An 18,266-nucleotide genomic window follows, 5' to 3' on the forward strand; every position below is an offset into this window, starting at 1 on the left:
CAGATGAGAGACAGTTTGAAGACAGCCGTTGAAAGCAGACTTTTGCTCTGGAGAAGCTAAGAGAGGACAAACGTCCCAAGAGCATCTGAGAGTGACATTTTTGAGGAACTGCAGCCTAGAGTAATGTCCTGGGAGAAAGCCATTTTGAACCCAGAACTCTGGAGGAGTCTCCAGCCACGTGCCTTCCCAGCTAACAGAGGTTTTCTGGATGCCACTGGCCATCCTCCGGTGAAGATACCCGATTGTTGATGACTTACCTTGGACGCTTTATGACTTTAAGACTGTAACTTTGTAACCAAATAAACCCTTTATAAAAGCCAATCCATTTCTGGTGTTTTGCATCCAGGCAGTATTAGCAAACTAGAACAGTATGTAACTTTACTTTTTAGTTCTTACAGATTTTAAATTGCAAAAGCATAAACACTCATTATAAATCTGTGGTTTTGGACATACAATATATAAAGATATAATATGTAACATATACAACAAAAAGATAGGGGAATGAGGGATAGAGAACAGTGTGTGTATACACTATTGTGGCTAAATTGGTATCAAATCATACATGATTGTTGTAGATTTAGGATGTTAAATTTTAATTCCATGATAACCAGAAAGAAGATATATGAAAAAAAATTTTAAAAAGAAATGAAAAGGAAATCAATATGATACAATACAAAAAATCAAATAAATATGAAAGTAGACATTAACAGAAGAATTGAGGGAGAAAAAAGGTGTAAGACTTAAAAAGACCAAAGAGCAAATAGGTAGCACAAAGTCCAGCATTATCAGTAGTTATTTTAAACATAAATGATTACACCCTCCAGTCAAAAAGCAGAGACTGGCAGAATGGATAAAAAAAAGAATGACTCAACCATATCTGGTTTACAAGAGATTCACCTTAAATTCAAAGGCACAACTAGGTTGAAAGTGAAAGGAAGGGAGAAAAAAATACCATGTAAATAGTAACCAAAATAGACTTTAAGTCAAAAACTATTACCAGGGTGAACAATTGATTGTACACTTTGGAAATGATTGTATGGTATGTGAATATATCTCAATAAAATTGAATTTAAAAAAAAAAAAACTATTACCAGAGACAAAGAAGAACACTATATACTGCTAAATGGATCAATTTAAAAAATTATAAATATATTTGCACCTAATGGCAGATCCCCAAAATATAATAAACAAATATTAACACAGTTAAAGACAGAAATAATAAGAGACTTCAATATACCACTTAAATAAAGGATGGAACATCTAGACAGAAGATCAATAAGGAAATAGAAGACTTCCTTACTGAAACCAAGTAGACCTAACAGACATATATAGCCACTTCATGCAACAGCCACAGAAAACAAGTTCTTTTCTAGTGCATGTGGATCATTCTCCAGGATAGAAAATAGGTTAGGTCATAAACAGACTCAATAAATTTTAAAATACTGAAATTACACAATGTATCTTCTCCAACCAAAATGGAATGAAGCTAGAAATCAATAATAGAGGGAGAAATGGAAAATTCACAAATATGTGGTAATGTAACAACATACTCTTATAAACATACTCTTTCAAAGAAATCAAAGGGAAAATTAGGAAATATCTTGAGGTGAATTAAAATGAAAACACAACATACAAAATTTATGGGACACACCAAAGGCACTGCTGAGAAGGTAATTCATAGCTCTAAATGCTTACATTTAAAAAGAAAAAAAGACTTAAATCAGAGACCTAATCTCACAAGTGGAGAACCTAGAAAAAGAAGAGCAAACTAAACCCAAAGCAAGCAGAAGGAGAGGAGGAAAATAAAAGAGAATTTTGAAAAGTGAGCGAGAATCATCAAAGCCAAAAGTTGGTTTTTTGAAAAGATCAGCAAAACCAACAAACTTTTAGCTAGAAAGGTGGTTTGACATAAGAAAACCAATTAATGTAATACACCACATTAATAGAACAAAGGGGAAAAATGATATGATCACCTCAATTGATGCAGAAAAGGCATTTGACAAAATACAGGTTCCCTCTTGATAAAAAACACTTAGAAAACTAGGAATAGAAGGAAACTTCCTCAAAATGATAGAGGGCATATATGAAATATCCACATAATACTGATTTAAACACTGAAGGCTTTCCCTCTAATGTCAAGAATAAGATGAGGATGCCCACTGTTAGTCAACATTGTACTAAAAATTCTAGCTAGACCAATTTGGCAAGAAGAAGAAATAAAAGGCATCCAAATTTGGAAAAGAAGAACTCATAAAATTTTTCCTTTTCTCAGATGACTTTATCCTATATGTAGAAAATCCTGAAAAACACACAACAAAGCTACTAGCCCTAATAAACTGAGCAAATTGACATGGTACAAGATCAACACACAAAAATCAGTAGTGGTTGGACACAGTAGCAATGAACAACTGGAAGAAAAATAAAGAAAAAAATTCCATTTACACTAGGAACTAAAATAATCAAAAATCTATGAATAAATTTAACCTAGGATGTAAAGGACTTATAAACAGAAAAAAACATTGCTGAAAGGAATCAAAGAAGACCTAAATAAATGGGAGGACATTCTGTGTTCATGGATTGGAAGACTAAATATTAAGATGTCAATTCTACCCAAAGAGATTTACAGATTTAACGTAATCCTAATCAAATTCCAACAGCCTTCTTTGCAGAAATGGAAAAGCCGATATCAAATGTGTATGGGCGGGTAAAGGGGCCTCACATAGCCAAACTCATCTTGATAAAGAGGAACAAAGTTGCAGGACTCTCACTTCCCAGTCTCAAAACTTATTAACGAAGCCACAGTAATCAAACTGCATGGTACTGGCATAAGGACAGACATATAAACCAATGGAATCAACTTGAGAGTTTCAAAATCAGCCCTCACATTTATGGCCAACTGATTTTTGACAAGTGTGCCAAGTTCAACTGGTAGGGAAAGAACAGTCTCTTCAACAAATGGTGCTAGGGACCCCAACCTCATACCATTTACAAAAATCAACTCCAAATGATTCAAAGACCTAAATATAAGAACCAAAACTGTAAAACTCCTGGAAGAAAACAGGAAAGCACATTCAGGACCTTGTATTAGGCAATGGTTTCTTAGATTACACCCAAAGCAAAAGCATCAAAGGAAGAAAAAGATAAATGGAACCTCTTCAAAATTTTAAAAAAATTTTGCATACCGAAAGACTTAAATCACGAAAGTAAGAAGACATCCTATAGAATGGGAAAATATGTTTAGGAACCACATTATCTGACAGGAGTTTAATATCCAGAAGATAAAAAGAAATCCTACATCTCAACAACAAAAAGAAAAAAAAAAACAATTAAAAAATGGACAAAAAACTTGAATAGACAGTTCTTCAAAGGAGATATACAAATAGCCAACAAGCACAAGAAAAGATGCTCAACGTCATTGGCCATTAGGGAAAAGCAAATCAAAACCACCATGAGATACCATTTCATACACACAGGAATGACTACTTTTAGGAAAATGGAAAACTACAAGTGTTGGAGAGGACATGGACGAACAGGAACATTTTTTATTGTTGGTAGGAATGTAAAAATGGTTCTGCCATTGTAGAATACAGTTTGGTGATTCCTCAAAAAGTTAAGCACAGCATTACCATACGACCCAGCAATCCCACTTCTAGGTATATACCCAAAAGGAGTGAAAGCTGAGACTCGAACAGATGTTCCTAGAGGCACTGATCACAATAGCCAAAAGATGAGAGTGTCCATCAAAGCATAAATGGATAAACAAAATGTGGTATACACATAAACAAAATGTGGTATATACATAAAATAGAATATTATTCAGCCATTAGAAGGAATGAAGTTCTGATATATGTGACATGAATGAACCTTGAAGACATTATGTTGAGTGAAATAAGACAACACAAAAGGACAGATATTGTGTGATCTCACTGATATGAAAATTATTAGAAGCAAATTTCTAGAGTCAGAAACAAGCATAGAGATTACCAGGGTCAGGGTGAAGGTACAGAATGTTAAAGAATTTCTGTTTGAGGTGATGGAAAAGTTTTGGTAACGGGTAGTGGTGATGGTAGTCCAGCATGTGACTGAAACTAACAGCACTAAATTATATATTTGAATGCTGTTAAAAGGAGAAATTTTAGGTTGTATTTATGTTACCAGAATAAAAAAAAAAAAAAAAACAAAAAAAAACCATAGGCTGTATAACAGAAAGAGTGAAGCCTAATGTAAACTACAGACTATAGTTAGTAATATAATTATAATAATACTGTTTCATCAATTGTAACCAAAGTATCACATTAATGCTAGGTGCTAATAATAGGGAAAATTGCATGTGTGAGGGGGGAACTTCATATTTTCTATATGAGTTTTCTGTAACCCTACAACTTTTCTAATAAAAATATTTAAAATAAAATTAGTACAGAGATGTCAAAATTGCACATCCACAAAAAAATGTTAACTCAAAGCTACAGTAATCAAGACAATGTGGTACCAACATAAGGACAGATATATAATTCAATGGAATAGATTTGAGTATCCAGAAATAAACTCATAAAGTTATTCTGAACTGATTTTTGACAAGACAGAAAGAATAATCGTTTAACAAATAATTCTGAGCTAACTGGACATTCACCTGCAAAGAATAAATATGGATCCCTACGTCACACCATTTACAAAAATTAACTCAAAAATGGATCAGAGATCTAAATTTTAAAAGCTCAATCTATAAAACTCTAGAAGAAAACATGGGTGAAAATCTTCACGACTTTGAATTTGGCAATGGTTTTAGACATGACATCTAAAGCACAAGCAATCTAAGAAAAAAACAGATAAACTGGACTTTATCAAAATTTAAACTTTGTGCTCCAAAGTGCACTACCAAGAAAATGAAAAGACAATCCACAAAATGGGAAAAAAATATATGTAAGTCATATATTTGAGAAGGGTCTAGTTTCTAGAATATATAAAGAAACGATTTAACTTAATAATGAAAAGAAAAATAAGCCAATTTTAAAATGAACAAATGATATGAATAGAGATTTCTCCAGAGGAGATATACAATTGATCAATAAGCACACGAAAGGATGCTCAACATCATTAATCATTAGGGAAATGCAAATGAAAACCACAATGAGATACCACTTCACACCCACCAGGATGGCTAGCATAAAAAAAATAGATGGTAAGTGTGGTGAGATGTATAAAAATTGGAGCCTTTATATACACTGCTTGTGGGAATATAAAGTGGTACAGTCTCTTTGGAAAACAGTTTGGCAGTTCCTCAAAAAGTTAAATATAGAACTACCATACAACCCAGCAATTCCACTCCTAAGTATATTCCCAAGAGAACTAAAAAATACGTTCACACAACTCATACACAAATATTCACAGCAGCATTATATACAACAGCCAAAATATGAAAACAATCCAAATGCCCATCAACTAATGAATAAACAAAATGTGGTATATCCATACAACAGAATAGTATTTGACTATATGAAATAATGAAGTACTGATTCACATCACAATACGGATGGACCTTGAAAACATTATGCTAAGTGAAAGAAGCCAAACACAAAACACCACACATTGCACGATTCCATTTATTTGAAATGCTCAAAATAGGCAAATCCATGGGGATAGATAGCATATTAGCAGTTGCCAGGGGCTGGAGAGAGGGGTGACTAGCAAGTGACCACTAATGTGGATAGGGTTTCTTTGCGGGTGATGAAAATGTTCTGCAATTAGATAGTGATAATGGTTGCACAACTCGATGAATATACCAAAAACCAATGAATTGTAAACTTTAAAGGGTGAATTAATTTATAGTATGAGAATTCAGTTCAGTTGGCATACTTGGAGAACTAAAAGTAGTTTGTTGTGACCACTTCAAAATATATCTGATCATTTGTCCCACAGACCACTATAATAGCCCTCTAAATGGTCTTTGAGCTGAAATGGGCTCACCACATCTAAAATCTGTGTTACATATAACCAGAACTACCCTTCTAATATAGAAATGTGATCATGTCATTCTGCTTAAAATTTGTCAGTAGCTCTCACTGATTATGGAGACAGCCCTTGATAATCCTTCAGGCTAATCTGGAGCCACTCTGCTAAACCCACCCCATGCTGAAGCCAAACCTAAGACGTGAAGTTCTATGAATTGCCAAGCTCTCTTCCATCCCCACGCCTCTGAACATGCTATTCCTTCTTCCTTCCTTAACTTGTCCACCAGGCTAACCCCATGATCATCTTCAGGTCTGTTTAAGCATCACCTCGCTGAAAAGTAAAATTGGGTACTTGTGTCAGAGACTGCTAATTCAGCCTCAAATCCATCCTCTCCTCCTCCTAGTAAAGGAAACCCACCCCACTTTTACCTAAGCACTTGGGCAGGTGTGGGGTCCCATAACTAAGCTCTTGCCAGTGGAATGACAGCACAATCTTACAGAGAACTTCTTTAAAAAACAGCTCTGTGCCTCCTCTTCATTCCTTTCTGCATTCTGCTGCCAAACGTGGAGGCTGACATCTCAGACTATGAGGGGCAAGGCCACACACAGCGGAGCAGCAACATGGATATTCTAACACCATGGAATATCACAATGGTCCCAGACCCCCTCCTCAGACATTTACTTAAGAGAGAAATAAACTTCTTACTTAAACCACTGTTTATTTGGGTTTTTCTGTCTACTTCAGCTGAACCTAACCCCAACCTATGTAGAAATTCTTCTCTGTGTTCCCTTATTTCCTTTAGTATATTTTCACTGTAGCACCTACAACAAGCATCATTGCTGGTTTTCATGTCTCCCTCTGGTATAGACTGTGAACTCCCAGAGAAGATGCTATCTAATTTATCTCTGTATTTCTAGCCTACCACAGTACCTGGCTCATGGTTTGACCCATAAGTAGGTGGTCAAAAAGACATCTAATGAATTTAATTATATTGGTAACCAAGGTACCAAAAGTCACTAATTTAAGCTACTTCAGCTATTTGGTCCCTTTTTTCTTTTCAAAATCAAAATGTGAAAGGAATATATCTGAACGTATCTCTCAGTATTTCCCCCCAACTTGTGTCCTAAATCTCAAGCTGATCTATCGTTTTCCTTTTTGAACAGGCCAGTTGAACATTGTCAGTATTTGTACAAAATTATAGTGTTCTCAGAATATCTTCCACATCAGCAACTTCACAAGATTAGAAATAAATTAATCATTTACTAAAAAAGCATGTACTGAGTATGTACTATGTGTCAGGCACTGCACAAGGAGCTAAGAATATTAATTAGACATTCCTGGTTTCTGGATCTCATGCTTTGTTCAACCTGGTGTTTCACTTAGTGGATTCACCCTCATCCAGCAAGAAATATCAAACTGCTTAAGGAGAACTGCTGCTAGAGGAACTTCATGTTTGTAAAATTTGACAGTTTATTCCCTCTGTGTCTTTTCCTCTCCAGCCTCCTATCCCTTCTAGTTCTTCCAGTATGATATCTAACTAAGCAGGTTTTCCAGCTTTTATCCTCCCAATTTATTTCCTGGGAAAGCCATATGGACCACACTCCCCTTTGTCTAGGATGAGTAGAAAAATGGGGGAAAGAAAAAAACAAAACAAAACAAAACAAAAAACAAAAAAAAGGCACCCAGTGTTCTTCTTTACTTTAATTGTTCTTTTTCACTTTAATTTTTATTCTTATTATTTTTGTGTGTGTGGTAATGAAAATTTCAAAAATTAATTTTGGTGATGAATGCACAACTATATAATGGTACTGTAAACAACTGATTGTAAGCTTTGTTTTGTATGACTGCATGGTATGTGAATATATCTCAAAATGAATTTTAAAAATAAATAAATAAATAAATAAATAAAACCAATAGGAAGCACCACTACATGTCTACCAGAATGGCTTGCTCGTGGAAATGTAAATTGATATAAACACTTTGAAAAACTGTTTGGTAATATCTACTAAAGTAGAACATACACATGCCCTGTGATTATGCAGTTCTGCTACTGGGTATATGCCCAACAAAGAGGGATGAAAAGATAGGTACAAGATCTTTCACAGCCAAAAACAGGAAACAAACTGAATGTTCAGCAACAGTAGAATACATAAATTGTGGTATAGTCATACAATTATATACTGTACAGAATGAAAAAGAACTAGCTATTGCTACAAGCAACAACATGGATGAATCTCATGGATACAATGCTGAACAAAAGAAACCAGACACAGAAAAGAACATACATACGAATCCATTTGCCAGAAATTTGAAAGCAGGCAAAACCAATTAATGGTGACAGAACTCAGAATAGTGGTTAGCTCTGAGGGAGGTAATAACTGGGAATGGACAACAGGAAGACTTTTAGATGTTGGTAATGTTTTCTTCTTGATCTGGGTTGTAGTTTCAAGGGTATGTTTACTTCATTAAAAAAAAAAATCACTACAAATTCTCTAAACTATATGTTTATTATTTGTGCCCTTTTTTTTGTATGTTAGTAATACTTTAATTTTAGAAGTTTAAACAAGTTTACTGTAGAAAAATTGAAAGCTACCTAAATCTTCAACATTAGCTGAATTTTCCAATAAATTATGGTATACCCAAACCAAAGGAGTATTACTTTTTTTTAAATGAAATAGGAAATGTTCAAAATATTTTCTTTGAAGTTGATATAACTAAATTTACCGTATTACCCCAATTTAGGAAAAAAGAAAAAGAAAAATAGATGTCTAAGCAGAAAAGGGAATGGAGAGGAAATTTACTTAAATAGTATTAATGCTTATATTTGGATTTGGGGATTAAGAAACTGTTCATTTTCTTTAGTTTCTGATTTTTTTACATTAAGCATGTATTATTTTTCTAATCAGGGAAATGAGAGCTATTTTAAAAAGATTAACAGCTTGCCACAAAACATGAGATTATCTTAACCTTAATGAATTTACCTATGAAAGTCTAGCTTGGTGGAGAATCTTGGTGAAACTAGAAACCAGAACCAACAATAAAAGAAACAACTATACACTTGTTTTGGCTGTTGTGTTGCATTTTCTTTGTATGGCCAAAGCGAGAAACAGTGTAATCATAAGTCTGATTAAAGTTTCATAATTGTTCTAGCACAAGTTCAACTTTGCTGATGAACAAGACACTATATGACATACTAAAATCCAGACAGGATTTAACAAGTGAGGTATATCAAACACTGGTCCTGTTATTGTCAAGGTTTCTAGGTGTGGTTGCAGCTTAAGTATAATAAGATCATTTACATCTCTCTGAGTCAGTCACCCACTCTCTTGTCTGCCTTTCTCCTTCCAGATGAGATGTGGGCATGAATATAACACTCTATACATAGCACAGATATGAGTAAAACTGAGTAGATTCTAAAAGAATGATAACTGAGGGATATCAAATCTTTTTCATTTTCAAAAGAAAGTGAGGAAAGGAAAAATTACTACTGAAATAAACATCTACAAAAATGGAGGAAAAAAAAAAACCAACTTAGTTTCTGCACACATTTATAAATTTCAAGACACATGCAGCCTTTTACCACTGTATTTATGAGACTTTCTAGCTTGCCCTAACAGTTTGTGTGTGTGTTTGTGTGCGTGTTTGTGCACATGCACCTTACTTTCTAGCATATGCTATAGGTTGGAGAGAAAGAATCTGATACCAGAAAGTTTCACATCTAGAAAGGTCTGACAGGTGGCAATCACACATACCTCTCACCCCCAAGTTTACAGAATTCTAGAGGAAGTCAAGCCTGAAATTTAAGGGAACATGAAATGCTACAGCAAGCCAGAGTACAGGATTAAACATTTTCTATTTGTATTTCTTTAGTCTGCCTTTCTCTGCTCTCCAAAAAGAAGTTGCTTGTAACCATGGAGAAAAAAATTTCCCCTCCAACTGTAAGGACATCAATTCTCATATTGCCATGATGCAAATTTCAAACTGGAATTACAACTTCTACCAACACCCTAAGCACTAATGGGTTTTGATTCTCACTCAAACCAAGTACCATGTGGGTCCATCCTTTCACTTACTAATTCATCTTGAAAATAAAAACAACAAAAAAGCTGAACAAAGTATTGTGAATCACTTTTTCCCCCCAAATTCCAGAAATTTTGGTAGGGGTGGGGTTAATCAGTTGATAAGAGCATTTCATTCTGTTACGAGGAAAACTAGCACTGCTTGACAATGAACTTACAAGTATTTTAAATCAGCCAGGACCAAAACATATCAGGGCTCAAAAATAGGATAAATATTTTGTTTGGTGAAACAAGAAAACAGAAGATATAGGAAATGAGGCACTCAGATTTTAGGAACTAATAAGAACACTGAGTAGACTGTTAGATCATCAACAATTTTTACTTTCTAATCTCTTGAGCCAAACATAAATCTGAGCTATTATCATGCAACTTTCTTCATCCACCCATACTCTGAAACCTGACTTTCCTGAACTAAAACTGGCATCATGGCCAAATTTTTCTCAAGTTTGTACAGTATATGTTGCTGCAAAGAGGTGGTGCAAGTGAGGAGGTCATCTGGGATTCCTCCAAAACCTGGTTTAGGTTCTTTCATAAACTCAACTGAGGAAAACTGCTTACAGTTAACTCCTGTTCAAGCAAGTTCCATTATCCAAATTTAATTATGGTGATCATTAGGAAATTTCCAAACTCCCATAATATACGTAAATGAATGTATCACCTTGCTATTTATACTTTAGGAAACACTCAACGCCTGCCTTAGAGAAAGAACTACAGAGGCCTGTGAATGATGTGATTTAGCAGAGGGGGTGCATCTTTTCATGAAGGCCAAACAAAACTGTCCCCCAAGAGAGGTCAGTTAGCACACTCCTTTCTGCCTGTGGGCACCATTGAGGAAGCATCATTAAAAGACCTTCCTCCCATCACCGTGATGTCTAAGTCAGTCTCCTTAAGAGCATGAAGAGCTGTGGAATCTCTTCACTGGACAGTTAAGCTTTGAAACAACCAATGACAGTCTGAAGAGCCATTTTGAGCAATGTGTGTGTGGTAATGAGAGTTCCAAACACCAAGTGCTCCAGAGACTTTGGGTTTGTCACATACACCACTGTGGATGCAGCCACAAATGCAAGGCCACACAAGGCAGATGGAAAAGTTGTGAGACCAAAAAGGGCTGTCTCATAAGAAGACTCTCAAAGACCAGGTGCACACCTAACTGTGAAAAAGATCTTTACTGGTGGCATTAAAGAAGACACTGAAGAGCATCACCTAAGAGATTATTTTGAGCAGTATGGGAAAACAGAAGTGATTAAAATCATGACTGACCAAGGCAGTAGCAAGAAGAGAGGCTTTGCTTTGTAATCTTTCAGGATCATAACTCAGGATAAGACTTTGATTCAGAAATACCATACTGTGAATGACCACAACTGTGAAGTGAGGAAAGCCCTGTCTAAGCAAGAGATAGCCAGTGCTACGTCCAGCCAAAGAAGTCGAAGTGGTTCTGGAAACTTCAGTGGTGGCTGTGGAGGTGGTTCTGGTGGGAATGACAACTTTGGTCATGATGGCTTTGGTGGCAGTCAAGGTGGTAGTAAATATGGTGGCAGTGTGAATGGCTATAATGGATTTGGTAATGATGGAAATAAATTTGGAGGTGGCAGAAGCTGCAATGATTTTGGCAATTACAGCAATCAATCTTCAAATTTTGGACCCATGAAGGGAGGAAACTTTGGAGGCAGAAGCTCTGGCCCTTATGGTGGTGGAGGCCAATACTCTGCCAAACCATGAAACTAAGGTGGCAGTACCAGCAGCAGCAGGAGCTATGGCAGCTGCAGAAGGTTTCAGTTACGGCCAGGAAACAAAGCTTAGCAGGAGAGGCGAGCCAGAGAAGTGACAGGGAAGCTACAGGTTACAACAGATTTGTGAACTCAGTCAAGCACAGTGGTGGCAGGATCTAGCTGCTACAAAGAAGACATGTTTTAGACAATACTCACATGTATGGGCAAAAGAGCACAAGGACTGTATTTGTGACTAATTGTACAAGTTATTTTAGTTTCTGTCCTGTGGAAAGTGTAAAGCATTCCAACAAAGGGTTTTAATGTAGTTTTTTTTTTTTCACCATGCTGTCAACTGCTAAACGTAATAGTCTGACCATGATGCTGAATATATGCGTCTTTTTAAAATGTGCTGTGTACTGGATCGTTGCTGATGTTCTCACAAACACTGAGGACTGATGGTTTGGTATGCCAAGCCCTCTATCTTGGGGCTTGCCCTTATGAAGCCTGTTACTGTAAAGGAGAGACTAAACCTGCTTATAATTGTGCCGAAGAGTCTCCCCCTAAGTACCTCTTCGTTGCTCAGATGTGGCCCTCTCTCTCTCTAGCTAACCGAACTTGACAGGTGAACTCACTGCCATCCCCACTATGTGAGATCTGACTCCCGGGGTGTAAATCTCCCTGGCAAGGCAGGATATGACTCCCAGAGAGGAATCCAGACCTGGCATCATGGGATTCAGAACATCTTCTTGACCAAAAGGGGGATGTGAAATGAAACGAAATAAAGTTTCAGTGGCATAGAGATTTCAAATGGAGTCAAGAGGTCACTCTGATGGACATTCTTACGCACTATATAGATAACCCTTTAGGTTTTAATGTATTGGAATAGCTAGAAGTAAATAAGTGAAATTGTCAAACTCCAACCCAGTAGCCTGGACCTCTTGAGGACGATTGTATAACAACGTAGCTTACAATGAATGACAGTGTGACTGTGAAAACCTTGCAGATTGTACTCCCTGTATCCAGTGTATGGATGGATGAGTAGAAAAATGGGGACAAAAACTAAATGAAAAGCAGGGTGAGATGGGAGGAGGGATGATTTGAGTGTTCTTTTTTACTTTTATTTTTTATTCTTATTCTTTCTGGTGTAAGGAAAATGTTCAAAAATAGACTGGGAGGATGAATGCATAACTATATGATGGTACTATGAACAGCTGATTGTACACCATGGATGACTGTATAGTAAGTAAATATATCTCAATAAAACTGAATTTAATTTTTTTCAAAAAGTGCTGCGTAAAGTTAGTCTACTCTGAAGCCATCTTGATAAACTGCCCCAACAGTGTGAAGTCAGAATTCCTTCAGGATGATGCCAGGCTCCATTCAAAATTCACTTACAATCTTAGAGGACTGCTTGTGGGAAGAGAAACCTCTTATCTTCAAAAACCTTGGTGTAGCTGAACTGACAGTTACTGTGTTGTGACCTGGAGTTCATCAGTAAAAGGGCTCACTCAAACAAACTTACAAAATTTTATTTGGTTACAAAGTGATTGTTGGTACACCCTATACAATATATCTAAATTGAATAATGGTATCAAATAAAATTATAGATGGGAAATGAAGCTTTGATATCATCCATTATCATGTGTAATCAATAAATAATGATATCCTCTTGGAAAAAAAAAAACTGTGTTTCACAAAGTTTAAGGTATTTAAAATGGATTAATCCTCATGTCTGTAAATAAGTTTATCAGCTCTATTATCAATCAATCGAAACTGAGTACAATTTTCCTGTGCCCTGTGATCAGTTGCTCTGAATGCCTCTCATATGTGCTCAATCAACTTTAGCCCTGTGTCAGTCAGGTAAGGAAAAATTGTCACCTTAGGTAAGTCTATGTAATTTAGGCTTAGAATATCAAAAATCATCAAAAGCACAGCATCTTTTCATCTGAAAAAAACATATCAGCTAAAAACAAAAATAAAAAACAAAACCTTTACAACCTGAAAGCCCATTAACCTACAATAAACCTGTTAAAAACCTTTTCAAGGCTCTAAAAATGTTCTTTGTCCTTAGATAGCAATGGTTTTGGATGGGTCTCCTTTATCCTGTATAATACTGACAAAGGAAATTTGTGTGACTAGCAGTACATGAGAAAGAAAATAGAAAGAGGTTTAAAAAATCACAAACTTGGCAGCAACACTAAGACTTAAGCCTGGAAATACTTACAAATAGACTTATTTGATACAGATGGCCTTGCCAGTGATTTTACACAATCATTAAGCTTGCAAAAACTTGTAGTTAACACATGAAACTTGCACTGATTCTTTCCACATTCATTAATACACTGTTAATGGTTAAGTTCATCTATCAACTTGGGCTAGGTTATGGTATCCAGTTGTTTGGTCAGGCAAGCACTGGCCTAATTGTCACGGTGAGGCTATTTCATGGATTTGAATCAGCAGTCAGTTGATTGCATCTATGGCTGATCACACCTACAATCAACTGAGGAGACTGCTTTCAACTATAAGGGAAGTCTCATCCAATCAACTGAAGGCCTTAAAGGGAACTGATTGCAGCAGTCAGAAGGAAGAATTTCCATCTCTACTTTGGCCAGCCTGCTTCTCCCGAGGAATTCACTGATAATCATCGAATTCCCAACTTACAACCTGCCCTATGGAATTCAGACTTGCTCTTCTTCACAGTTACATGAGCCAGTTCAAATATATATATAAGGAGAACCCTAACCAATACATGCACATTTATCTCAGTAACCCTTACCTTTTTCTGTATTCTTCAAAGGAAAATAGGTTATACGTTAAATCATGTTTTAAAACTCCAGAATATAAAACTAAGTGTATTTAAGGAACTATGGAAAAATACAAAGACTATAAAAGAATATTTAATCACTCATAAGTTCCAATCCAGAGAAAAGTATTGTTTATATTTTTTCTATTTCACTCTAGGCCATAAATAAAGGTACAAATAAAATTTTTAAGTATAGAAGACATATATAAGAATGTTCATAGCACTGATCTTTGCAATAGCAACAAATTGGAAACAACAAAAAATGCCCATCAATTAGTAAATTGACTAATAAATTGAGGTACAGTCATGCAACTGTTTCCTGCTATATAGCAGGAAAAAAAAAAAAACTTGCATGAGCAAGAATGAATGTCATAAACAATGCTGAGCTAAAAAAAGGAAGACACAAAAGAACATATACAGCATGATTCCATTCATATAAAGTTCAAAAACATCCAAAAATAAATAACATAGTTTTGGGGATATATACAAACTATAAAAATTATGGAATGAGTAACAAAATTCAGGATGATGACTGTGCTTCAGGGTGAGGAGGAGTAATAGGAGAAGCCCACAAGGCCTTCAGAGGCAGTTTAGAGTTTTAGTTCCTAAACAGGATCACAGACATACCAGGGTTCAATTTATTATTCTTTCTTAAACTCTACACACGTTCCTTAATAACTATTCCTTAATAAAAATTTTAATGCCTAGTAGACCTACTCAATTCCAGAAGAAACCACACCAATTACCTATACTCATCAGCCTAGTCACTCACAATAACCATGAACTAACTAAACAATCTTGAATTACAGGATATTTGAGGAAACACAACAGAATAAAAAAAAAAAAAAAAAGGCAGACCAAAGGAGACCACTCGAAGAACTTGCCCCAAAGGAAATAAGAGCTATTTCAGGAAGCAGAAGAGAACTTTTAAGAAATTCAAATAGCACGCTCAGAGAATTAAAAAGGATATATGTCCATAAAATCAAGAATACAGTATTATTTTTTTTAAAAAAAAAAGAGAGAAAGAGAGGGAGCATAACACAAAATAGCTTTAAAACATGACACAAAGGAAGAAAAGATATAATGAAACAAATTCCCCCTGGCTTGTAGAAAGAGAGCCAATAACGACCAATTGAAAGAGTCTACAAAGTACCAATCAGGCTGAAAGAGAAAGGAAGCACACCTAAACACCATGGATGAAAAGCACTTCCTGAAATTTTTCAGAATAAAATAGGTTGCATTCAAAGAAGCAATAGTCATATAAGAGGGTTCCAGTTTGCCAAAGCTACCATTATGCAAAATACCAGAAATGGATTGGCTTTATACAGGGGATTTATTAGGTCACAAATTTACAGTTCTAAGTCCATAAAAGTGTTCAAACTCAGACATCAACATGAGGATAGCTTCATTGAAGAAAGGCCTACGGCGTCTGGAACATTTGTGTCAGCTGGAAGGCACAAGGCTGGCATCTGCTGGTCCTTTTCTCCCAGGTTGCTTTTCAAAATGGTTTTCCCCAGAATGTCTCTGGGCTTCTGTCTCTCTTAGCTTCTCTCTCTCTCAGCTCCTGTACCTTTTTGCTTGTCCTCCAGGGAGTTTCTCTCTAAGCATCTGGGGGTCCTCTCTCTTAGTTTCTCCAGAGCAAACTCTGGGCTTCATCTCTTAGCTTAACATCTCCAATGTCTTTCTGCCTGCATCGCCAAGTGTCTCCAAGCATCTGGGTCTGTGTTGGCTCTCAGCTTCTCCCAGGAGCAAACTCTGGATTACATATCTTAGCTTCTTTCCAAAATGTCTCTCAGCTTCTCTGAGCTCCTTATCTCCATGAGCTCTCTTAAAGGACTCCAATGATCTAATCAAGACTGACACTGAAAGGGCGGGGTCCACACCTCCATGGAAATGAGCTAATCAAAAGTTCTCACCTACAGTTGGGCAAGTCATATCTCCATGGAAATATTCAATCAAAAGGTTCCACCCAACAAGACCAGATTAAAAGATCATGGCTCTTCTGGGGTTCTTAAGTTTCAAACCGACACAAAGAGATAAAGACATTTTTGAAAGGTAAGAATTTAAAGTTTAATACTCATATATCCATATTAAAACTAACTACTCAAAAAAATTTAAAAAGAACGCAAGAAAAATAGCAACATAAAGTATGAGAAACAACAGTTATTGAATAAAACTTAATAGCAACATACAAAGCTGAAAAAACATTAAAAGAGGATCCACAAGATGTTGATACACTGTTTTGAGATGATGCTAAAGCATTACATTTCCATCTCCCTGGATTCAATAGCACTTCTAGGTCTGAAATAAGTAATATTTACTTAATCATGATATTGCAAAAGCTGTATTTGTGGAATGTAAATATTTAGACTCAATCTGTACATATGGCATGAAGATTCATTCTTGTTATGCAAAACAAAATATAAATGTTATTTACTTTGATAATACAAGAATAACACATAAAAATGAGGAAAAAGTATCAGAAATCAGTGGAATAAAAAAGTATTAGAAATCAGTAAATTTCTCATTGCTCATAGCAGGGAATCAACAAATGCTATCTAAAGTTGATACAATATATTATTTAAAGTTATACTACTATCAGAAAAACTACCAAACTGATAAAAAGTGGTTACATTTTGGGGCCTGGGACTGGGCATGGGAGAAGAGTATGGTTATTTTTCGTATCATACTTCCAAATTTTTCAACCACGCTTACATGCAACTGAAATTTTTTATCAATAGAAAAAAATGCATAGTATACTTACAAGTTTTTTTCACACATTTCCACCTCAATAACCCTTAAAAAAGACAACCTTTGTTTCTGCTTCATACATATATGCACAAAATCAGCGACACAGGAATGCTGAGTGATCAACAACACAGGGTAGTTTCAATTGTGACATCAAGGCTAATCGCACTGCAATCTTCTTGAAGCCCACCAACCTTTCACTTTCCTCCAGACCCCAGATCTTGTCATAATCCTTGCAGCCATAAATATTCACACTGATGACCCGAATGACATCCTGTTCTCACAGTTCTACATGAAAGGCACAGAACTGTGTTCACTCCCAATTCATGGTTACCAGACTCATTGTTTTACTAATTCCCATCAAATGCCCCTGCAGTGGCCCTCTAATTTTTTTCACATTTCTCAAACACTCATACTTCCATTTTTCTGAAGAATCGTCTCCCTTTTCCCCACACCAACTTCTTCTCAAATCTATTTGTTCATCCAAACCTCCTTCCTGTCTCAGAGGGAGAGGTGCTCCTCCCCACTCTCCAAGAGGACTGCACCCCTGCCACACTGCTCTCAAACTCACCCTCTTCCACCCTCAAGGGGTCTAATCTGTCCATGTGTCCCCAGCAGACATACTCATCTTTTCTTTCCCCAGCCTCCTTCCCCTAGGCCTATACAATTTCCCCAGTATCTCCTATTATTAAAAAATAATAATAGGAGACTTCCGGCGAAGATGGTAGAGTAGGGCACTCCAGGACCCAGTCCTTCCACCAAAACAGCTATTAAACAGGAACTGTCTGAAATAACTATTTTGAAATCCCAGAGGATAGAAGAACAACTGTACAGCATCCAGAGAAGAGAGGGAGGAAGAGAGTGATAAATTATTATAAATTGTTATTTACTTAAGTAACATATTGTTAACGTAAATTGTTCTCTCCACATGGCTGCTACCAGTGCCCATCCCCCAATCTCACACTGGATCCAGTCCCT

At 36.1% G+C, this 18,266-nt stretch overlaps 1 protein-coding gene and 1 pseudogene across 2 annotated transcripts in view; one reads left to right on the forward strand and one right to left on the reverse strand.

The window, feature by feature from the left end:
* DIP2B (disco interacting protein 2 homolog B) overlaps positions 1-18,266 on the reverse strand; it is a 285,417-nt gene that overhangs the window by 229,694 nt on the left and 37,457 nt on the right. The window lies entirely within an intron of this gene.
* LOC119541570 lies at positions 10,910-11,828 on the forward strand (annotated as a pseudogene).

This window comes from Choloepus didactylus, chromosome 8, assembly GCF_015220235.1.
Source record: "Choloepus didactylus isolate mChoDid1 chromosome 8, mChoDid1.pri, whole genome shotgun sequence".
In the NCBI taxonomy this organism is placed as follows: Eukaryota; Metazoa; Chordata; class Mammalia; order Pilosa; family Megalonychidae; genus Choloepus; species Choloepus didactylus.